Genomic DNA, 25,139 nt, shown 5'->3' with positions numbered 1-25,139 from the left:
AGCATACTGGATAACATTCAATTTCTTATCAACTCTTTGCCCTAGAACAGCACCTACAGCATAATCACTAGCATCACACATAATTTCAAAAGGTAAATTCCAATCAGGTGGCTGAACAATAGGTGCAGTAATCAAAGCTTTCTTAAGTATTTCAAATGCTTCTACACGATCATCATCAAAGACAAAAGGAATATCTTTTTGCAATAAATTAGTCAGAGGCCTAGAGATTTTAGAAAAGTCCTTAATGAACCTCCTATAAAAACTGGCATGACCAAGGAAACTTCTTATACCTTTTAAGTCCTTGGGACATGGCATCTTTTCAATAGCATCAACCTTGGCTTTATCAACTTCAATACCTCTCTCGGAAATCTTATGTCCCAAGACAATGCCTTCATTAACCATAAAGTGACACTTTTCCCAATTCAGGACGAGACTAGTGTCTTCGCATCTCTGCAAAACTCGATCAAGGTTGCTCAAACAATCATCAAAAGAGGATCCATAATCGGAGAAGTCATCCATGAATACCTCACAAATATTTTCACAAAAATCAGAGAATATAGCCATCATGCATCTTTGAAAGGTAGCAGGTGCATTACATAAACCGAAAGGCATACGTCTATAAGCAAAAGTACCGAAAGGGCAAGTAAAAGTAGTTTTTGATTGATCCCACGCTGACACAGGTATTTGAGAGAAACTAGAGTAACCATCTAGAAAGAGAAATGTGTGTGTTTGGATAGTCTTTCTAGCATTTGATCCATAAAAGGTAAAGGGTAATGATCTTCCTTAGTAGCTTTATTTAATTTACGGAAATCAATTACCATCCTATAACTTGTAACAATTCTTTGCGGGATCAATTCATCTTTATCGTTAGGAACAACGGTAATACCTCCCTTTTTAGGGACACAATGGACAGGGCTTACCCAATCACTATGAGCAACGGGATAAATTATACCTGCCTCAAGGAGCTTTAGTGTCTCCTTTCTTACCACTTCTTTCATCTTGGGATTCAGTCGTCGTTGAGGATCTCTAACTGGTTTGGCATCTTTCTCCACTGTAATTTTGTGTTGGCATAATGTGGGACTAATGCCCTTAAGATCATCCGGAGTATATCCAATAGCTGCTCGGTGCTTCTTCAGAGTTTTCAATAATCTTTCTTCTTCTTGCTCTGAAAGGTTAGCACTAATAATAACAAGATATATTTTCTTTTCATCAAGATAAGCATACTTAAGATTAGCAGGTAATGGTTTGAGTTCAAACACGGGATCACCCTTGGGTGGAGGGGGATCCCCAAGAATTTCAACGAGAAGATTATGTTTCAGCACAGGTTCCTATTTAAGGAACACTTCATCTATTTCCCTTCTTTCCTTCATAAACATATCATTTTCATGGTATAGCAAATATTGTTCTAACGGATCAGTAGGAGGCATGACAATCGTAGAAAGACCAATAATCTCATCCTTACTAGGTGGTTCCCTATCACGAGGTTGTCTATGAAACTTAGCAAAATTAAACTCATGAGACATACCATCTAAGCCAATGGTGACAGTATCTTTTTCACAATCAATCTTACCACTAGCTGTATTCAAGAAGGGTCTAACAAAAATAATGGGACAAAAATCATCTTGTGGGGAACCAAGAACAAGAAAATCCGCAGGGTATTTAACCTTCCTACACAAGACTTCAACATCTCGAACTATCCCAACTGGTTTAATGGTATCCCTATTAGCAAGCTTAATAGTAACATCAATGTCTTCTAATTCAACGGGTGCAATGTCATGCATAATTTCTTTATATAAGGTATAAGGTATTGCACTAGCACTAGAACCCATATCACATAAACCATGATAACAATGATATCCTATTTTAGCAGAAATAACAGGCATGCCTACGACAGGTCTATGTATCTTAGTATCTGGTCTAGAAATATTAGCAGTTTCATCACAGAAATAAATAACATGCCCATCTAAATCATCATCCAAGAGATCTTTAACCATAGCAATACTAGGTTCAACATTGATTTGCTCAGGAGGTGTATAAGTCCTAGTATTACTCTTACGAACAACAGTCAAAGTTTTAGCATGATCCTTTATCCTAACAGGAAATGGGGGTTGCTCAACATAAGTAGTAGGAACAATAGGGTCACTATAGGTGATAGTATTTTCTTCAACTGTAATAGGTGTAACTACTTTCACTTCAACAATAGGATTATATTTAAACCACTTCTCTTTAGGGAGATCAATGTGAGTAGCAAAAGATTCACAGAAAGAAGCTACTATCTCAGAGTCAAGTCCATACTTAGCGCTAAATCCATGAAAAGCATCGGTATCCATAAAAGATTTAACACAATCGAACTTAGGTGTCATACCTAACTCCTTACCATCGTTGGAACCCCAATCTTCAGAGTTGCGTTTAATTCTTTCCAATAAGTCCCATTTGAAATCAATAGTCTTCAGCATATAAGAACCAGCACAGGAAGTATCGAGCAGGTTGCGATCATTAAGAGAAAGCCGAGCATAATTTTTTTGAATAATCATTTCCCGGGAGAGCTCATCATTGGGGCATGAATATAACATTGATTTAAGCCACCCCCAAGCTTGAGCGATGCTTTCTCCTTCGCGAGGCCATAAATTATATATGTAATTACGATCACGATGAACAAGATGCATAGGATAGAACTTCTGGTGAAATTCCAACTTCAATCGTTTATAATTCCAAGATCTCGTATTGTCACATAGCCTATACCATGTCAATGCATCTCCCTTCAAAGATAAAGGGAAGACCTTCCTTTTGACAACATCATCGGGAATACCTGCAAGCTTAAATAATCCACAAACTTCATCCACAAAGATAAGGTGTAAATCGGGATGCAATGTTCCATCTCCGGCAAATGGATTAGCTAGCAGTTTATCTATCATACCCGAAGGAATCTCAAAGTAAATATTTTCAAAAATTTCAGTAGGTTGAGGAGCAACTCTTTGCTCTTCTGGTCAGGGTGAAGATACCCCGAACAAGCCCCTCAAAGGATTAGTTTCCATAGTGACAAGTAACAGAAAATTTCGGCACACTATATAAATGTTTCCTTACCAAGTTCCACTCACCAAAAGCGCTACACTCCCCGGCAACTGCGCCAGAAAAGAGTCTTGATGACCCACAAGTGTAGGGGATCTATCATAGTCCTTTCGATAAGTAAGAGTGTCGAACCCAACGAGGAGCGGAAGGAAATGATAAGCGGTTTTGAGTAAGGTTTTCTCCGCAAGCACTGAAATTGTAGGTAATAGATAGTTTCGTGATAAGATAAATTGCAATGAGTAACAAGTAAATAAAGTAAATAAAGTGCAGCTAGGTGGCCCAATCCTTTATGTAGCAAAGGATAAGCCTGGACAATTTCTTATAATGAGAAAGGAGCTCCCGAGGGCACATGGGAATTATCGTCAAGCTAGTTTTCATCACGCTCATATGATTCACGTTCGGTACTTTGATAATTTGATATGTGGGTTGACCGGTGCTTGGGTACTGCCCTTACTTGGACAAGTATCCCACTTATGATTAACCCCTATTGCAAGCATCCGCAACTACAAAAGAAGTATTAAGGTAAACCTAACCACAACATTAAACATATGGGTCCAAATCAGCCCCTAACGAAGCAATGCATAAACTAGGGTTTAACCTTCTGTCACTCTAGCAACCTATCATCTACTTATTACTTCCCAATGCCTTCCTCTAGGCCCAAATAATGGTGAAGTGTCATGTAGTTGATGTTCACATAACACCCCTAGAAGAAAAGACAACATACATCTCATCAAAATATCGAACGAATACCAAATTCACATGACTACTAATAGCAAGACTTCACCCATGTCCTCAGGAACAAATGTAACTACTCACAAAGAATATTCATGTTCATAATCAGAGGAGTAATAATATGCATTAAGGATCTGAACATATGATCTTCCACCAAGTAAACCAATTAGCATCAACTACAAGGAGTAATCAACACTACTAGCAACCCAGAGGTACCAATTTGTGGTTTGGATACAAGATTGGATACAAGAGATGAACTAGGGTTTTGAGAGGATATGGTGCTGGTGAAGATGTTGATGGAGATTGACCCCCTCCCGATGAGAGGATCGTTGGTGATGACGATGGTGATGATTTCCCCCTCCCGGAGGGAAGTGTCCCTGGCAGAACAGCTCCGCCGGAGCCCTAGATTGGTTCCGCTAAGGTTCCGCCTCGTGGCGGCGGAGTTTCGTCCCGTAAGCTTGCCCACGATTTTTTCCATGGTAAAAGCCTTCATATAGCAGAAGATGGACATCGGGAGGCCACCAGGGGGCCCAGGAGACAGGGGGTGCGCCCAGTAGGGGTGGGCGCGCCCCCACCCTCTTGGCCAAGGTGTGGGCCCCCTGATGTATTTCTTCCGCTCAATAATTCTTATTAATTCCAAAAACATGTTTCGTGGAGTTTTAGGATTTTTGGAGTAGTACAGAATAGGTTTCCAATGTTTGCTCCTTTTCCAGCCAGAATTCCAGTTGCCGGCATTCCCCCTCTTCATGGTAAACCTTGTAAAATTAGAGAGAATAGCCATAAGTATTGAGATATAATGTGTAATAACAACCCATAATGCAATAAATATTGATATAAAAGCATGATGCAAAATGGACGTATCAGGGCCTAGGTGGAAAGTAGGGTACACCATGAGTCAACAGTAATAAGAATAACTTGATTAGTGACAACCCTTGGTTGTGGTCGCCGTAAGGATCACGGGCCATGTATTGGTCGGGTTGTGATCGCCGTAAGGATCACGGGCCAAGTATTGTTCGTGGTTGTGATCGCTGTAAGGATCACGGTTTGGGACCAAGTGTTGGTCGTGGTTGTGATCGCCGTCAGGATCACCGTGGTATCGAGGATACCAAGTTGTTAGATATTCGTGATGTTGTGCGAGAATCGTGGGTAAAGATCAAGCTCCTTGTGGTCATTGAATGATTACTACGGTATTGTTTATACCAAGCTTGATTTGATCCTGAGATGATCGTGTGATGTCCGAGGTTGGTAAGTGATGCATGTGCTGGTTACGAGGTAACCCGAGCAGAATAAGTGGTGCATATAGTGTTATCATGTTGCATGCTAGTATCGTCGGATTAATATGCTCATGTTGTGTTAGCTGTATCATGTTTATATTGGTCATGCCATGTTATTTTGATGATCTCATGATAATTCCTATTTAACCTGTAATTGCCATGATGTGGTCTGTCTTGAATGCTTCTGGTTATTGTGATGTTGCAAGTACATTCAATGTACTGACCTGACGTGTCATGCCAGTTTGCAGGTCATTCCGGATTTGATTGCTTGTTTGCCGTGGAGTCCTTGTTTGCGAGCTAGGATAAGCGTTCCAGCTAGAGTCCCTGTGGAGTGGAGTTCACCACCGTCGTTGTTGTTTCGCTGCTAGAGTTCTTCCGCTGCATTGTGTTGTTCTACTGCTTGCATAGAGCAATAGTGGCAGGCATAGTGTCGCCATGCCGATGTAATCATTGTACCCAAATAGATTGTAATAAAGAGCTGGTTTGTTCTATGCTAAGCAGTGTCGTATTCCAGAAGACTTCATCTCGATCTCTGGGCTGGAATACGGGGCGTTCCGGTTTTCTCTGAGCCGGGGTGCCACATTTTTAAACTTTATAAAAGCACACAATAGAAATAAATGACTCTCTAAAACTTCCGGGTTGTCTGGCAGTGCTTTCTTTAAAGCCATTAAGCTAGGCATATAGTCCTCAAGTAATGGATCCACCCGGATCCCAAGGTATATCAAAGCCAATTTTAATTAACAATGACTTGTAATTTAGTAGTGAGCACAAAGTAACATAAATCATGCAACGACGAAGTCTAACTCTCTTCTATGCATCGGCATGTCATACAAGTACAATTCATGCACATTAGTTAAAGGCCAATACATAGAATAAGTAGTTTCTTGCAATTTTATCGTGTTGTAAACATAGAGAGGTGGAGATGTAGTTGCTCTCTCATAATAATTGCAAGTAGGAGTAGCAAGCACATGCATATTATATTTATCAAAATCATCATGTGCAATAGTAGAACGCAACCCATTAATATAATCCTTAATGAGCACAAACTTCTCCGATATAGTGTAGTTGGGAGAATTCAAAAAGATAATAGGACTATCATGTGTGGGTGCAATAGAAACAATTTCATTCTTAACATAAGGAACTATAGCAAGTTCATCTCCATAAGCATCATTCATATTGGCATCATGGACACAAGCATAGAAAGCATCAAGTTCATCAAAAAGGGGTATTTCAAATGAATCAATGGGATCATAGCAATTATCATAGAATTCATCCTTCGCTAAAAACGAAGGGACATTAAACAATGTATGAGTTGTAGGGTTACTCTCATTAGAAGGTGGGCACGGGTAGCTAATCCGCTCTTCCTCCTTTTGTTCTTCGCTCTCCTCATCATCTTTTTCATCCAATGAGCTCACAGTTTCGGCAATTTCTTCTTCTATAGATTCCTGCAAAATATTATTCTCTTCTTGGACAGCGGAGACTTTCTCAATAAATGCATCAATATCGGTGTTTTATTCATAATTCCCATAGCAATATTTAAGTATAGCAAAATTTCCAGGCCTATAAATATCATCATCAAAAGCTTCATACTTTTCAATAAAGATTCAATTTCATAGGCACCCTTAAAAGCAACAAATTCTTCTATTTGTTACACATCATAGTAATCATATATAACATTAGCATAAGAAGTCAAGGTTTCATTATCACTAAATCTGCATGAAAAGGGAAGTTGTGGAGCCTTCATCCTAGAGCAACAAGTATAATCATATCTCAAGCATAGTTGCCGAGCATACCAATGCAACATATGAATTTGATCCCATAATAGTTTCCCTTTTTGAGTCAAGCGATAATCCCTAAAGTATTCACGTTGATCCAACGTGTCTCCCACTATATAATTGAATGGGGTTTTCTCAGGATTATTAAAGTAGTGCATAATATCATTCACATAATGAGCATCGAGGGCTTTAGGAGGTTCCCCATCTCCCTGAGTAGCAAGTAAACCTAATATATTCGTATTTCGTGTTCCATATCCATAACAACAGATAGAGAACAACTTAGAACACCAAATAAAATCTACTTAGTGATAAACCAAACAAGCACACACGAGAATATTCACCCCACGCTATTGCTCCCCGGCAACGGCGCCAGAAAAAGGTCTTGATAACCCACATGTATTGGGGATCAGTTGTAGCCTCTTTCGATAAGTAAGAGTGTTGAACCCAATGAGGAGCTAAAGGTAGAACAAATATTCCCTCAAGTTCTATCGACCACCGTTACAACTCTACGCACGCTTAACGTTCGCTTTACCTAGAACAAGTATGAAACTAGAAGTACTTTGTAGGTGTGATAGGATAGGTTTGCAAGATAATAAAGAGTGCGTAAATAAAAAGTAGGGTCTGTTTAGATGAAGACACAACTAAGTTAGTTTTAGTAGAGAGCTTATTGTCACGAGAAAGTTATTTGTCCCTAGGCAATCGATAACTAGACCGGTAATCACTATTGCAATTTTATATGAGGGAGAGGCATAAGCTAATATACTTTCTCTTCTTGGATCATATGCACTTATGATTGGAATTCTAGAAAGCATCCGCAACTACTAAAGATCATTAAGGTAAAACCCAACCATAGCACTAAAGTATCAAGTCCTCTTTATTCCCATACGCAAACAACCTACTTACTCGGTCTGTGCTTCTGTCACTCACACCACCCACCATAAGCAAATCATGAACATATTGCAAACCCTACAGCGGGGATCCCTCACACTTGCATGACACAGAGAGCACCATAGGACAGCACCAATAATAAAACATGCAACTCAAACCAATCATGGTCATCAATTAACCAATAGGACAAAACGGATCTACTCAAACATCATAGGATAGCCATACATCATTGGGAAATAATATATAGCGTTGAGCACCATGTTTAAGTAGAGATTACAGCGGGTAAAAGAGGGATTACACTACTGCATAGAGGGGGAGAGAGTTGGTGATGACGGCGGTGAAGTTGTTGGTGTAAATCTCCATCACGATGATGGCCCGGCGTCGTTCCGGCGCCACCGGGAGAGAGGGGAGAGAGCCCCCCTCCTTCTTCTTCTTCCTTGACCTTCCCCCTATATGGGAGAAGGGTTTCCCCTCTGGTCCATGGCCTCCATAGCGGCGGAGGGGCGAGAGCCCCTCCGAGATTGGACCTCTCTCTCTGTTTCCTTCCGTTTCTGCGCTCCCTGATTCTTCCCTTTCACAGTTTCTTAAATTCTCGGAGATCCGTAACTCCGATTGGGCTGTACTTTGGACACGATTTTATCCGGATATTGGCTTTCTTGAGGCAAAAGAAGGGCACCAACCACCTTATGGAGTGGCCACGAGGCCCAGGGCGCGCCACCTGCCACGTGGACTCCTCGGGCATCATCTCGCGTTGATTCTTTTTTCCAAAAATCACATATATTCCGGAAAAAAAATCCATAAGTTTTTTGTCGCGTTTGGACTCTGTTTGATATGGATTTTCTGCGAAACAAAAAACATGCAACAAACAGGAACTGGCACTGGATAAATATGTTAGTCCCAAAAATAGTATAAAAAGTTGCCAAAAGTATGTAAAAGTTGTACAATATTGGCATGGAACAATCAAAAATTATAGATACGATGGAGATGTATCAGAAAGTATAGCAAAACATGGAAAACATCATCATTGAAAGCGTACTAGGATCATCGTCGCCGTCACCATTAAGACCACTAGCACCGCCAAGACCAGCACCACTTCGCTAGACCGTAGCGACAGGGCTCTGTGAAGCAGGAGTGTAACCACCAAGACCACCACCAAAAGCAAATGATCCACTGGTTCCCTACATGTTTGAATAGAGATTGTAACGGTAAATGTAATAGTGTTGAATCAATGATAACTAGTGGTTGAATAGTTTGGCAATGTACTAACCAGAGTCCCACTACCTTGTGCTACCCATTCTTCGAACAAAGGCAAGTATGTGCATGGTGCAGAAGGTGGTGGTTGGGCTCCCATTGGTTCAGGAACCATGTCATTTTGCATAGCCGCAAACATAGCCTAGACAGTTCACCAAGAAAACATGAAGGTCATAAGAAATGAAAGTGCAAAATTTAGGTTGGTTCTAAGTGGGCAAAACTAACTGTCATCATCTGATGGTTGAAATCCTCGTTTTCCGACACTCTCCCGGCGTGCTCTCGCAGCTCGACATGCGTAAGCTTGACATAGGCCGCATATGCCTACAATATGACATGATGAAACTCATAAATCATAGCAATGCTGAAATAAAGCGAGAAAGAAAGAAGATAAGGGGGAAATACTTACAGGATGTTGGTTGGTCAGGCTCGGCTGCGCATGGGCGATACTCCTGCTCAAGCTAGGGTTGTTAGCTTGGAGCCGTGTGTGGGAGATAGAAGGTGTGATCATGCCATCGGGGCACGGGTAGCAGCCATGGTACTTTGTCTGGATGACCACCACCACCGTCTCATCGATCTGCGATTGGATGGGATCAGCAACATCCTGATGCAACCTCCAAAATGACTCTGTGTAGGCCATCATGTTCTCCTCTGTCTTGCCGTAGTACTCGCCCTCGCCTTCCTTGCGGTCTTTCCTGAGCACAATGACTTCCAGCGTCGCCCCCTTTTATTTCCACCTTCGTGTGATGGCAGACGATGCCAACAATGCCTAGGCGGTGAGCCGCCAAAGGGCAAGAAGACGATGAAGGAGGGCAAGGCTGCCCCTAAAATGAAGGGCTTGTGAAAGTGCTCGACGGTCACCGAGGAGCACATCACCGAGCTCCGGGGCTTGTGGATATTGATCCGATGGTCTACAGTGACTAACACGAGATTTTTTTCAGGCGCTTGTTGAATAGACAGTCCCTTTTTTGTTTGGGTGCGACTAGGTCTCAGTCGATTGAGACTTAACCAAGTCTAAGTCAAGTGATATAGTATGTAAGAAGAAAAGTGGCCCACTGAATACGGAATCTTGATGTCATCAGAAGGAAATTATTGTGTTAATTGAAAATATCTTGGATCAAGAGGAAATTTTCTGGTTACAAAGAGGATGGGCGAACTGTTTGATACATGGGGACCGTAATACGTCGTTCTTTCACAACGCTGCCACGGCCAGGAAAAAAAGAAATAATATAAAGAAACTCTTATATGAGTATGGAAATTGGATACAAGAGAAGGATTTGAAGGATCACATCACTAAATATTTTCAAAGCTTTTCACATTGGAAGTTCAGCATCCAAATCAAGTAGTTTTATCACTTCTCTGTAGAAGAGTGTCAAATGAAATGAACAATGCTCTACTTGCCCCTAATATCGCGGAAGATGTTTGCAAGGCTTTATTCGACATTGGGGACTTAAAAGCTCTAGGGCCAGATGGTCTCCATGCTATTTTCTACAAAAGATTCTGGCCCATGCTGGGGGAGGACCTAATTGAGGAGGTTCTGAAAGCAATCAACACATGTACTATCCTGAATGGTTGGAATGATACGGCGATCGTGATGATTCCTAAGATTAATACACCAGAAAAAGGTCACACAATTTAGACCGATCAGTTTATGTAATGTGGTTACAAAATAATTGCAAAAATGGTGGCTACTCGATTGAAGGCTTTGTTACCAGAAATTATCAGCCCAACACAGAGTGCATTTGTTCTCGGAAGATTGATAACGGATAATATTTTAGTGGCCTGTGAATGTTTCACACAATCAAGAACAGAAGAGAAGGTAGAGAGGGCTTGTGTGCTATAAAACTTGACATGCACAAAGCATATGATAGAGTCGAGTGGCCGTTCTTGAAGGACATTATGTTGAGATTGGGTTTTTGTCGAGAATGGGTGAATTTGATTATGCAATGCATCTCAACTGTCGAATACAAAGTAAGGATCAATGATGAGGAAAGTGAGAGTTTCAAGCCTACTGGAAGGTTGAGGCAGGGTCACTACAAGAAATATGTCAACTTGTGACCTTCTGTTAGTGACCCTGGAAGAATTGGTCATAAATCTATGACCATTTGAGACCAATTGGTCAAAAGCAGTTCGGGGGACTACAAGAAATACTATAACGACCATTTTGGTCAGAAAGGTCGTAATTTCCTTACATCAAATGGTCATAAAGAAGATAGCACTTGTCCGTTGCCTTATTTCTAGCTGATAACGACCAATATAGATGGTCATAAAATATAGATGGTCATAACCTTGTAAATTGTGGTGGGTTGCTATGACTAGGCGCCCCCTCATCAGTTTTGCCTATGTGTCATGTCCATGTGTCGATTCTTGCCCTAGGTTGTGAAGCAACCTATATTTCTATCATTCCCAAAATTCCCAAAAAAATCTCATAAATTCTTTGGGTCATATCTTCGTCAAATATGTAAAAAAAACTTCCTTGCCTAGTTCAAAAATAATTCAACAATATTCATTTTCCTATTCTGTTCAGAACAACACTTTGTGAAGGAAGTGCTATTTATATATTCTTGATTTCCCTCAAAACTTTTAGGCACTATTTCCTATCCAAATCATTGCCTCATGACAAAATACAGCTCCATTTGCCCAGTAAATCTTCCTCGGCAAATTTCTAAAGTTTTTGTCCACCCAGAACCTTTGTGAGAGGTACTAGCTATCCATATCCTCATGAGTTTAATTTTTGCCACATATTCTATATGCCTATGTAACTTACCTACACCAAATTTGAGCTTGGTTCATTTAGCCAATTTCTCTCACTAATTTTCTGAAGTTTTTGTCCAGAGAAGAGCATTGTGAAGGAAGTGCTATTTATATATTCTTGATTGCCCTCAAAATTTTTGGGCACTCTTTCCTATCCAAATCATTGCCTCATGACAAAATTCAGCTCTATTTGCCCAGCAAATCTTCCATGGCAAATTTCCAAAGTTTTTGTCCACCTAGAACCTTTGTGAAAGAAGTACTAGCTATACATATCCTAATGAGTTGAATTTTTGCCACATATTCTATATGCCTATGTAACTTACCTACACCAAATTTGAGCTCATTTAATTTAGCCAATTTCTCTCACTAATTTTCCCAAGTTTCTGCCCAAAGAAGAGCATTGTGAAGGAAGTACCACTTTGGCATGTCCAAATGGTATCAATTTTCTACAGTGCTTTCTTATGCCCAAATAACCATCCTCCACCAAATTTCAGATCAATCCATTAATTATATTGAGCCCAGCTTCAACATTCATATTTTTTTGTAGTGTGGTACTTTGCAAAGCAAGTACCACCTAGGATCCTCCTTTAGAGATGAAAATTTGTGAAAACAGTCTTCTTAGTAGATGATCATCTTCAGCCAAAACTCACGCCCATTGGTCACGTGCATTTCCCGTACCGCTAATCAAACACATGGCTGCTAATTCATGTTTGAGCATAGTTCAGTCTTCTCATGAGAATCTTATGTTCTAATTTTCTTCCAAGCACCTACCTCGGGAGTACCCAACCCACTAGACATGCCTAGGCCGCCCAGAACACATGGCAACACAACGGTCATGCGGTGACCACGCGGCGGGCATGCGAGTTTACGTGCTCTGGAGTTGGGGCCCTCGTCCACCATCCAAACCTCGATGTATCGCCACCAAACCATGTATTTCTGATTAATAGATACTTATATACCTAGAAATGATTTTTGTAAAAAATAAAGAGCAAACTATAAGGCAGATGCAGTTCAAAATTGCCCCGCTTCCTACTGAATCGGCAGAAATTTGTCTTTTTCACGAGAGGTCGATCAAAACTTTTGACACACAACCATTTTGTCAATTATGCATTAAATATGGCCTAATATTTTAGAAAAATTATTTGGTCCAATTTTGCAACAAATATATGGTAGCTCGTTCATAAAAAAACTCATTTTGGGCATTCAAAAAATGGAAAATGAATTTTTCGTCCAAAGAAAATGAAAACTTCCTTAGCCAATATTGTTTGTAATTTCAAGATGCACCTTTGTACACAATATGAGATCATTTGAGCAAACTATGCCATGAATGTGGCCATAAGATTGACCATTTGGCTTGAAAGCCATGAATCTTCACACATGATAGCTATTTTTTTAGAACACTTATTTAAAATAATCACTGTATTATAAGTTTATTATTTTTCTGGTAACATAGTCACATTTATTGACACAATGCGAAGGTTTTCCAATTTTTTGATTTTTTTTTGAAATTTTTATGCCCGTTTCATAATGCGGTCAAAACGGCAGGCATGACCGTTCCTAGCTAGTGCTTGAATCTTGGAATTTTTTTGTTGTTTCTATGATTAAATACATACTTTTTTACCTAAAATGGTTTTTGGGAGAAATAAAGAGCAAAGTATGAGGCAGGTGCAGTTCAAATTTGACCCGCTTCCAACTGAATCGGCAGACATTTGTCTTTTTCACGAGAGGTGGATCAAAACTTGTGACACCCAACCATTTGGTCAATTGTGCATTAAATATGGCCTAGTATTTTATAAAATTGATTTGGTCCAATTTTGCAACAATTATTTGGTAGGTCCTTCACAAAAAACTCATTTTGGGCACTCAGAAAATGGAAAATGATTTTTTCGTCCAAAGAAAATGAAAACTTCCTTAAGAAACATTGTTTGCCATGCCAATATGCACCATTGTGCACAATATGAGATCATTTTAACAAACTATGCCATGAATGTGGCCATAAGATTGATCATTTGGCTTGAAAGCCATTGATCTCCACACATGATAACTCGTTTCTGAGAACAATTTTTAAAAATAGTTACCATATTACAAGTTTATTATTTTTTCTGGTAACTTGGTCACATGTAATGACACAATGCGAAGGTTTTCCATTTTTTTGATTTTTTATGCCTGTTTCAAAATGCGGTCAAAATGGCAGGCATGACCATTCCTAGCTAGTGGTTGAATCTTGGAAAACTTTTGGTGTTTCTGTGATTAAATAGATACTTTTGTACCTAAAAATGATTTTTGAAAAAAAATAAAGAGCAACCTATGAGGCAGCTGCAGTTCAAATTTGACCTGCTTCCACCAGAATCGGCAGAAATTTGTCTTTTTCACGAGAGGTGGATCAAAACTTGTGACACCCAACCATTTGGTCAATTGTGCATTAAATATGGCCTAGTATTTTAGAAAATTGATTCGGTCCAATTTTGCAACAATTATTTGGTAGGTCCTTCACAAAAAAACTCATTTTGGGCACTTGGAAAATGGAAAATGATTTTTTCGTCCAAAGAAAATGAAAACTTCCTCAGGCAACATTGTTTGCCATTCCAATATGCACCATAGTGCACAATATTAGATCATTTGAGCAAACTATGCCATGAATGTGGCCATAAGATTGACCATTTGGCTTGAAAGCCATTGTTTTTTCTGGTAACTTGGTCACATGTAATGACGCAATGTGAAGGTTTTCCATTTTTTTGATTTTTTTTGAAATTTTTATGCCCGTTTCAAAATGCGGTCAAAACGGTGGGCTTGACCGTTCCTAGCTAGTGGTTGAATCTTGGAATTTTTTTTGTGTTTCTATGATTAAATAGGTACTTATGTACCTATAAATTATTTTTAGAAAAAATAAAGAGCAAACTATGAGGCAGCTGCAGTTCAAATTTTACCCGCTTCCAACTGAATTGGTGGAAATTTGTCTTTTTCATGAGAGGTGGATCAAAAAATTTCACACTCAACAATTTGATCAATTGTATATTAAATATGGCATAATATTATAGAAAATTTATTTGGTCCCATTTTACAACAAATATTTGATAGGTTCTTCGCAAAAAAACCAATTTTTCCACAAGAAAAATGATTAAAAATATCTAGAAAGATAACCCCATTTTATGGATGACCATAGATTTCATGCATTTTTTATCTTTCTAGATATTTTTAATCATTTTTCTTGTGGAAAAATTGGTTTTTTTGCGAAGAACCTATCAAATATTTGTTGTAAAATGGGACCAAATAAATTTTCTATAATATTATGCCATATTTAATATACAATTGATCAAATTGTTGAGTGTGAAATTTTTTGATCCACCTCTCATGAAAAAGACAAATTTCCACCAATTCAGTTGGAAGCGGGTAAAATTTGAACTGCAGCTGCCTCATAGTTTGCTCTTTATTTTTTCTAAAAATAATTTATAGGTACATAAGTACCTATTTAATCATAGAAACACAAAATTCAACCACTAGCTAGGAACGGTCAAGCCCGCCGTTTTGACTGCATTTTGAAACGGGCATAAAAATTTCAAAAAAAATCAAAAAAATGGAAAACCTTCACATTGCGTCATTACATGTGACCAAGTTACCAGAAAAAACAATGGCTTTCAAGCCAAATGGTCAATCTTATGGCCACATTCATGGCATAGTTTGCTCAAATGATCTAATATTGTGCACTATGGTGCATATTGGAATGGCAAACAATGTTGTCTGAGGAAGTTTTCATTTTCTTTGGACGAAAAAATCATTTTCCATTTTCCAAGTGCCCAAAATGAGTTTTTTTGTGAAGGACCTACCAAATAATTGTTGCAAAATTGGACCGAATCAATTTTCTAAAATACTAGGCCATATTTAATGCACAATTGACCAAATGGTTGGGTGTCACAAGTTTTGATCCACCTCTCGTGAAAAAGACAAATTTCTGCCGATTCTGGTGGAAGCGGGTCAAATTTGAACTGCAGCTGCCTCATAGGTTGCTCTTTATTTTTTTTCAAAAATCATTTTTAGGTACAAAAGTATCTATTTAATCACAGAAACACCAAAAGTTTTCCAAGATTCAACCACTAGCTAGGAATGGTCATGCCTGCCATTTTGACCGCATTTTGAAACAGGCATAAAAATCAAAAAAATGGAAAACCTTCGCATAAATTAAAAATATCTAGAAAGATAAAAAATGCATGCAAATCTATGGTCATCCATAAAATGGTCATCCACTCATCCCCTAAGGAATCCTCCTCCCGCCATGAACCCCGCCGCAGGGACAGATCTAGGGAAGATCGTGGGCATGTTCTACCAGGCCGAGGATGGGGAGCACAGTCGATGCCTCCTCGCGCTGCTCGCCACCTCCCTCGTCGTGCTCGACACCATGCAAGGTCCGCCTCTCTCTCCTCCTCCTGGTCTCTCTCTGTTGCTTGGTTCGATTTTGCTGATGCAATTTCCTTCCTCCCCTCCCTAATGCGTGCGCGTAGGTGCACCGCCTAGTAGGAGACCATGGCTCCGTCTGCTTCTTCTGTTATTGTGTGGTCGACAATGACGCGGCCGTGCTATCGGTTCCCTCTGACGCCGCTCGCCCGGGTCGTGCCGTGCCAGAGGAGGGGTCCAGATCTGGGCCTCATCAATGTTCGCCAAGGAGACCATGCACGAGTGCGTATCCGAGTTCATCTCCATCACCAGCGAGTGAATGCCCCTGCTGACCACCGCCGCTCTGTTTTGCCTGCCTGGATCAAGGGTGGTCTGGTGCTGACCTGTTACCGTTTTGTCTTGTCTGTACTACAAGGCAAGCGACAAGTGTGGTCTGGTGTTGACCATCAACAGCGACAACCTGCTCTTGGGGACTGCCACACTGGGCTTTGAGGAGTACATCAAGCCCCTCAAGGTTTATCTGCAGAAGTACAGAGAGGTGTGTGCCCATTTAACCATGTGGAATTTTTTTTGTCTGAACTAATTGGGGATGGATTAGTGCTTTGGGAGTTAGGTAGGTCCATGGCTAGTTTAATATGTTGCTGTTGTAGCCTGAATAGCTGTGTTTGGTACTTTGGATAGTCCTGGTTGGCTAGTAGGCAAGTTTAAACACTCATGTTAAGCTTGGTGACAGATGAGACCCCACACTGCCTGGCACCAACCAGCTTATTGTCCTTAGAACAAGTGTTGCTTTATCCTTCCAATTACTACTATCATTGACATCTTCATTTCTTTTCTGTACTATTAATTCAGATAACTGAATGACTCAGATAACTGAATTAAGATCTTCAGTTCTTTTGTTTTCCTCTAGCAGATGTTGCTCAGGAGCAGGAGACGGAGGGAGACCTCCTGCTCGCAGACATGGGCGAGGTAAAATGCCTGTTACGACATTGGATTAGTCGAGAATTTTAGTTCCAGATCCTATGCTTATGTCACAGCTTATACATAAGCTTGTCTTATGCAATTCTTCTTGTTGCAGTTCAGTTTTATGTGTTATTAATTGTTAGTACAAGACATCAAGTGCACGGCTGCTAGTTTGCTTACTAGCTCTGTTCTATTGGGATATGTATATGTATGTGTGGATTTTAAGCATGGTTCCTGTATATGTGATAAGTGCATACCACTACAACTCCTCTTTGTCTGGTATTATAAGGTCATTTGATTGAATTCTTGAAAATATGATTTGATTGAATGTTTGAAAAGATGAGTCGCTAAAGTGAATGATGTGAGGGATGTTCTCACGTATTACTGTTAGTGTCGTTCCTTTTCTGTCTTCTTTTTGTCAGATTTTGTTTTTTGTAGTAATTTAAGTTCTGTTTTGTAGACATGTTTGTTTGTGTTACTGTTCTGTTTGTCCAGTGATGAAAAACATGTTAATCATACCATCTTTCGGGACAGATTGGTCGTAGTGCGCCCATGCTGTCATTCTGCAATTCTGAGGACAAATTGAACAACTTGAATGTAATTTTTCTGAATACTTCTGAACTTACATGTCATCTACTTTTTAGTTTTTTATTCTGGTGTTTACTATGTATAGAATATGGCTGGACAACGATGAAAGTCGAATAAAACATACCATCTTTTTGGACACCTAATGACTGGACAAATATGTTCATATTTTTTAAGTTGCTTTGATCTTTGTCGATAATTTTTGGTCTAAAATCTTTCTCTATGAAGAGAGTACAAGCAAACGGGCGGTCTGAACTGATGCCATGTTAATATGTCTGCATCATCCGTGCTACCCTTGTGGTTGGCATATGAGAGAAAAACACTGTGCATTTTTTTCTTCTCATAAGTTACATTTTTTAAATTCTTCTTCTTTTTTTCCTGTTTGTGCTTAGCTTCTACTATCCCTCTTTGTTGCACTTGGTCTGAGGGGGATGTAGTGGGCGCGGATAGAGAAATGGTTTACTTGCCAAACCTTTGCAACTTTTGCTGTTTCTTTGGATTAGTGGCAGTGATTTGAACCTTACCCGTGCTTCTGATTAATTCATGAAGGACAAGGGAAAGCATGGTTGAATTTCTTAATATGAGGCAAAAAGAGCCACTCTCATTATTGTCATTCTTTTAGATTCATGTGTTCTGTTTGACCATGGCTGTGATGATACACACTTTCAACAAACATGCCAGTTCTTCTTCTAAAAATTCATGACTGAAAAACCTGTTATATAAGATATGTTTAGTAATCATGTATTATGGTCGTGGCTTATTTAGTCTGTGCTTGATGTGCCTTGTGTATTGGAGCCTAATTAGCTTCTGTTAGGGGATAATCTACTGGTTATAGCAAGATTTTACTCATGTGCCGTGGAATAGATGGTTCATGTGTACTGCGATGTAAGTGCATCTAGTGCCACCCCTAGTTTGGTTTTGGAGTATTGACGACAAACGTGGTTGAGGGACTAATGTGTTTGTGAGAATTGCAGGATAGCACAGGTAGTAGTCCCTCCTTGATTCGGTTTACCTACCGGAGATGACCCCTAAAAATGTATGAAGACATTGAAGATAATGGTGGTACGTGAAGATATTCAAATTGAAGACTATGACAGAAGAAGACGTTGAGTGAAGACTATGGAGCGCGAAGACTTAGTGGTTTTGTTGTTTCTTTTCTTCTTTGTTGAGTCATAGGAACCACTGCACTATTAAGTGGGGTCCAAGTGAACAAAGTCAGAGTGACTGAAGTGATGCTCAACCAAAATCCTATGTCTTCAAGCAAAGCAATGAGAGCAAATCTTATCTAGAGTCGGATAAGTCAGCTTTACTTGTAGCCCAAGTCAAGTTGTCGCGTGTGTTTGAAATCTGACCGTTGTGACACGTGTCAGTTCCTTAGTGACCCAGGGTCATTTCGGACAAATCAGGTCGGGTTGCCCAGTGGCTATAAATATCCCACCCCCTACACCATAAATTGGTGGCTGCTCAGAGTTAGTGCACGGCTTTTGTCGTTGAGAGCAACCCACCTCCGAAGAGTTTTAGAGAGAAATCCTTGTGAGGGCAAAGCCCAAAACACCCAGAGCCCAAAGAGTGTTTGGCATCACTGAAGTCTTTCTGTCCGCGTGATCTGAAGACTTGTTACACCTGAGGACTGTGAATCCTCCAGCCGGTTAGGCATCGCGTTCTGAGCATCCAAGAGTAATTGTGGATTGCCGGTGAACGAAGTCTGTGAAGGTTTGGAAGTCTACCTTGAAGACTTACCAGAGTGGTTGGGAGGGGACTGTGTGTCCTTAGCTCAAGGGGAATAAGGTGAAGACACGGTCTTCTGAGTTCAATCTCAGCCTCCCTAACCAGACGTACAGTTGTCACAACAACTGGAACTGGTCAAACAAATCCTTGTCTTCACAACACACTGGTTCTATCTCTTACTCTCCTTACTTACAGTTTGTCTTAGTGAAGTCATTGCCTTATTGCTCTGCCTGTTTGACTTCACTGTGTGGCTACTTGTTCTGATTGGCTTCATACTATCTTCCATCCTGATCCTACTACCTAGCTGCTATCAGTCATCATGCTCTAGCTTCATACTTGTTTGACTATGGCTTGTCTAGTGTAGTTCATCTCCCGCTGCATGTTTATAGGTCCAGTTTTCGTGTTTGTCTTTGAAACTTTCATGTTTTGAAGACTTTCATAAAAATCACCTATTCACCCCCCCTCTAGTCGATAACTAGCACTTTCAATTGGTATCAGAGCAAGGTACTCCCTTGTTCTGTGTGATTCGGTTTAACCACCTGGAATTTTAGCTATGTCGACTGCAGAATTGAGGAACATATCTTGCCCCACCTTTGACGATCATGAGTATCCTCGGTGGAAGGCCATGATGAAGAAGCGACTCATGGCTATGGACAGCGAACTATGGACCGTCACTAAGATTGGTCTTACCGATCTATGCAAGATGGCGGAGGCTGATGACATTCGCAAGTACACTCTACTGAACCTCACGGCGAAGGATGTCATCTACTCCTGTCTGTCCTGAAATCAGTTCAGGAACATCATGCACCTCAATCACACGAAGCTAATATGGGACCGGCTTTCTGAGGTCTATGAAGGTCATCGTACTCATCATGATCCTTGGTTTGAGGATTACAAGGAGACTCTCGAAGAGATGACCTTTGCACCTGAATCGTCACCATCTTCACCATGCCTCATGGCAGGGGATGCTAAGGTAACTGAATGCTACCTTTCTGAATCTCGTGATGATGAATCAGGTGATGAATTTGGCCCCGGCTATGTCAAACTTGCTTCCCTTGCCACTAAACAACAAAGAGCCTTGGAAAAGGTTCAATACATGCTTAGTAAGAGCGATGATATGTTGGGTGAAGAAATGGATCAGTCAAAAGCATTGGCTGAGAGTCTTTAGAGACTTCATTCCAAGTTTGACGCCCTTCAAGATCAACATAATACTCTCTTGTCTGATCACGAGAAGCTTTCTTCTGAATGTCTTCAAAGAAAGCAAGATCATGAAAAGCTAAGAGTGGATTATGAAGATCTTCAGAAGGAGCGCGATTCATTACTTGCTCAACAAATTAGCGTTACATAGGAAGAATTTGTTCCTCCATGTCTTAAGTGCATTGAACGTGAAACTACTAATTCTTCACATGAATGTTCAAATGCTTCTAATGCTACAAATTCTTCATATGTCTCTGCTGTCACTAATTCCTCATCTGAGGACAATGCAAGTATCACTGTTGATGCAGGGCTGAAGGAATTGTACATGATAGGCATGTACAAAAGCCTCAAAGGGCATCAGACATTATGTGATGTCCTCAAAAAGAAGATTCTGAACCGAAACCCTAGAAAAGAGAGTATTGGGTTCGAGAGGAAAATGAATGTTGATGGGTCGTACTGGAAGCCTGAGCAGTACCCCAAAACCACATGGGTTGCTGCAAAGAAACCTTCAGTAGATCCATCCACCTTATCTGGTTTCACTTGAGCTAACCCTATTATAATTGATGAATCCTTTGATGCAAACTATAAACTGTTTAAGAATCAGAATGGTGAAGTGTTTGCCAGGTATATTGGTACTAACTGCAGGAATGGACCACCTATGAAGAAAATCTGCGTACCTAAATAGTGTATTGAGAATCTTCCTGGGAATGTCATCATGACACCACCAAGGAAGAAGACAAACCCCAGACCTATGGCTTCATATGGCCCAAAGGCTTCATACAGATACAGGACTCACCTGAGTCACCCTAACGTCAATGTTTTGCAGGGAAACCATACTCATACTTATGAATATGAGCGTGTGTCTTCAAACCACTATGTTCATAGAACTAAGAACTTTTCTGCTTATTCATATGAGTATCGTTCTTCTCCTGCAAGGCTATTTGCTAGGGCTCCAAAGCCGAAATTCTCAGATGCTGCACTTAGACTCATTGCTTCTAAGCCACCCCTGAAGATGTGGGTGGTTAAGAAGAATTAACTTTCTTTTGTAGAGAAAGGTCTCCAGCCGGAAATCAAAGGCGTCCAATGCTATTGCTGGGGACCTAAAACACATTATGGGACGCACGATAAAATGCCAAAATGGTCTTACTATGTATTTCATATCTGAATCTCTTGCCAGTCATACTATCTATCCTAACCTTGATCTAAGATTTGATAATCCTCTTGTGCATCAAATGTTTATGCTTCACAACACTCTTTGTGAAGCCTATCCTCCTAACTGCACTATAGGGTACGACACCTCGTGCTTCAGAATGGATTATGGACAGCGGTTGCACTAACCACATGACTAGTGATCGAAGTCTTCTCATGGACTCAACCTTACATCCATGTGATAAAAGTCACATCACATTCGCTGACACTTGTAAAAGCAAGGTATTGGGCCTAGGTAGAGTTGCAATCTCAAGGGATCAGCACATGGACAAAGTGATGCTTGTTCAGTCCCTTGGCTTTAACTTAATGTCTGTCTCAATGCTTTGTGACTTAAACATGATTGTGCTATTTGGAAAATATCGTTGCCTAGTACTAATGGAATCTGACAAGTCTCTAGTCTTCAAAGGGTACAGCAAATATGATCTGTACATGGTAGACTTCTCAACAGGACCACAGATGGCCGTATGTCTTCTAGCCAAGTCTTTAGAGTGCTGGCTCTGGCATCGGAGGCTAGGGCATGCTGGCATGAGGAACCTACACACTCTCGCCAAGAAGAAGCACGTCATAGGCATCGAAGACGTCAAGTTCAAGAAAGATCATCTATGTGGTGCTTGTGAAGCTGGGAAGATGACAAGGGCCAAGCATCCCTCGAAGACAATCATGACTACATCTCGAACTTTTGAGTTGCTCCACATGGACTTGTTTGGTCCCACTCACTACTCTACTCTCACTGCTACTGCTTGTCTCTATGGTTTCGTTATTGTTGATGATTATTCAAGATACACTTGGGTGCACATAATTCTCTTCAAGACTGAAGTGCAGGATGTCTTCAGACGCTTCGCCAACCACGCCATGAACAACTATGGCGTCAAGATCAAGCACATTAGGAGTGACAACGGCACGGAATTCAAGAACACGGGCCTCGACCTCTATCTTGATAGCTTAGGCATCACTCATGAGTTTTCTGCTCCTTGCACACCTCAGCAGAATGGCATCATGGAGCGCAAGAACAGAACCCTTATTGAGATGGCTCGGACGATGCTTGACAAATACAAGACTCCAAGAAAATTCTGGCCTGAAGCCATTGATACTGCATGACATATCATCAACCGTGTTTATCTTCACAAGCTTCTGAAGAAAACATCCTATGAGCTTCTAACTGGTAATAAGCCAAATGTAAGCTACTTCAGAGTATTTGGTGCTAGGTGCTGGATCAAGGATCCACATCACACTTCAAAATTTGCACCGAAAGCACATCAGGGTTTTATGCTTGGTTATGGAAAGGACTTGCACTCCTACAGAGTCATCAACCTCTTTCACTATAAAGTGGTTGAAACTGTGGATGTGCGGTTCGATGAAACTAAAGGCTCGCAAAGAGAGAACCTGCCAAATGTGCTAGAGGAAGTACCTGCCAGTGAATCAATCAAGCTAATGGGAACAGGAGAGATCATGCCATCAGAGGCCCAGCCTGAAGAGGAACTTATTATTTCTGCACCTGATCAACTTGAAGACATTGCCCAGCCTGAAGACAATCCTCCAAATGATGACAATGATCAGCAGGAGCGAAATCTTCGTCCAGTTCATCCTCGTGTTGCAAATGAAGTACAAATTGAGAAGATAATCGATAGCATCAATGCACCTGGTCCACTCACTCGTTCAATAGCAACACAGCTAGCAAATTTCTGTGGGCACTTTGCATTTGTCTCAACCTCTGAACCCAAGAATTTGCTGAAGCCTTCATGGAACCTGAATGGATTCAAGCTATGCAAGACGAGCTTCAACAGTTTGAGCTAAACAATGTGTGGGAATTAGTCAAGCGTCCTGATCCTCGCAAGCACAACATAATAGGCACAAAATGGATATATCACAACAAAAAAGACGAGCATGGTCAAGTAGTCAAAAACAAAGCACGGCTCGTTGCTCAAGGATACACACAAGTTGAAGGAGTTGACTTCGATGAAACATTTGCTCCAGTGGCTAGGCTTGAAGCCATTCGCATACTGCTAGCCTTCGCAAATCATCATAACATCCTTCTGTATCAAATGGATGTGAAGAGTGCCTTTCTCAATGGAAAGATTGAAGAAGAAGTGTATGTTGCACAACCGCCTGGCTTTAAAGACCCAAAACATCCTGATATGGTATACAAGCTCAACAAGGCACTGTATGGCCTCAAACAAGCCCCTTGTGCTTGGTATGACACACTCAAAGACTTCCTGAAGAGCAAGGGCTTCAAACCTGGTTCTCTAGATCCCACTCTCCTCACGAAGACATATGATGGTGAACTGTTTGTGTGCCAAATCTATGTGGATGACATTATCTTCTGTTGCACCAACAAGAAATACAGTGATGAATTTGCTCATATGATGCAAGAACAATATCAAATGTCCATGATGGGAGAGCTGAAGTTCTTTCTCGGTCTTCAAATCCGTCAGCAACGCAATGGCATCTTCATACCACAAGAAAAATATCTCAAAGATTGCCTGAAGAAGTTTGGAATGCAAGACTGCAAAGGATACACGACGCGAATGCCAACCAAAAGTCATCTAAGCCCCGACGCCAATGGTAAAGATTTCGATCAAAAGGTATACCGCTTCATGATTGGCTCTTTACTTTACTTATGTGCATCTAGGCCGGATATCATGCTTAGTGTTTGCATGTGTGCCCGATTCCTAGCGGCACCAAAGGAGTCGCATCACTTAGCTGTGAAGCGAATTCTTCGATATTTGGCTTACACCCCAACACTAGGATTATGGTATCCAAAGGGCTCACAGTTGATCTGGTTGGGTTTTCGGATGCTGATTATGCTGGTGACAAAGTGGATCGCAAGTCTACATCAGCCACATGTCACTTTCTGGGTCGATCTCTTATCTGTTGGTCTTCAAAGAAGCAGAATTGTGTATCACTCTCAACTGCTGAATCTGAATACATTGCTGCTGGATCTTGCGGCGCTCAGCTTCTGTGGATGAAGCAAACTCTTAAGGACTCTGGCATCCATCTGAAGCATGTGCCACTCTACTGCGATAATGAAAGCGCTATCAAGACTGCCAATAACCCAGTTTAGCACTCGAAGACAAAGCACATTGAAATTCGTCATAACTTCCTCAGAGATCATGTTATGAAAGAAGATATTGATATCATTCACGTCAAGGCAGAAGAGCATTTGATGATATCTTCACTAAGCCCTTGGATGAGAAAAGGTTTTGCAAGTTGCGGTGTGAGCTAAATATCTTGGAGTCCTCGAATGTCCTGTGATTAGGCACACATCCTAACACTTATGCAGTTTGATGACTTAGATGTGCAACACACGAAGTAATGTATATCTTCAATC

General features: G+C 40.7%; 3 non-coding genes across 3 annotated transcripts; all 3 read left to right on the top strand.

The window, feature by feature from the left end:
• Window positions 1-17,580: 17,580 nt before the first annotated feature.
• On the top strand, window positions 17,581-17,672 carry LOC123118043 (small nucleolar RNA SNORD96 family). The gene has a single exon (XR_006457668.1). It is a non-coding gene; the product is annotated as a small nucleolar RNA SNORD96 family (small nucleolar RNA).
• A 508-nt stretch (window positions 17,673-18,180) lies between these two features.
• LOC123118305 (small nucleolar RNA U36a) lies at window positions 18,181-18,265 on the top strand. Its single transcript, XR_006457853.1, has one exon. It is a non-coding gene; the product is annotated as a small nucleolar RNA U36a (small nucleolar RNA).
• Window positions 18,266-18,318: 53 nt separating this feature from the next.
• Window positions 18,319-18,407, top strand: LOC123118082 (small nucleolar RNA Z223). The gene has a single exon (XR_006457704.1). It is a non-coding gene; the product is annotated as a small nucleolar RNA Z223 (small nucleolar RNA).
• The last annotated feature ends 6,732 nt before the right edge of the window (window positions 18,408-25,139 follow it).

This window comes from Triticum aestivum, chromosome 5B (genome assembly GCF_018294505.1).
Source record: "Triticum aestivum cultivar Chinese Spring chromosome 5B, IWGSC CS RefSeq v2.1, whole genome shotgun sequence".
Taxonomy (NCBI): Eukaryota; Viridiplantae; Streptophyta; class Magnoliopsida; order Poales; family Poaceae; genus Triticum; species Triticum aestivum.
Note: the sequence above shows the minus strand (reverse complement) of the source record. Positions and strands in the feature narration are given on the sequence as shown.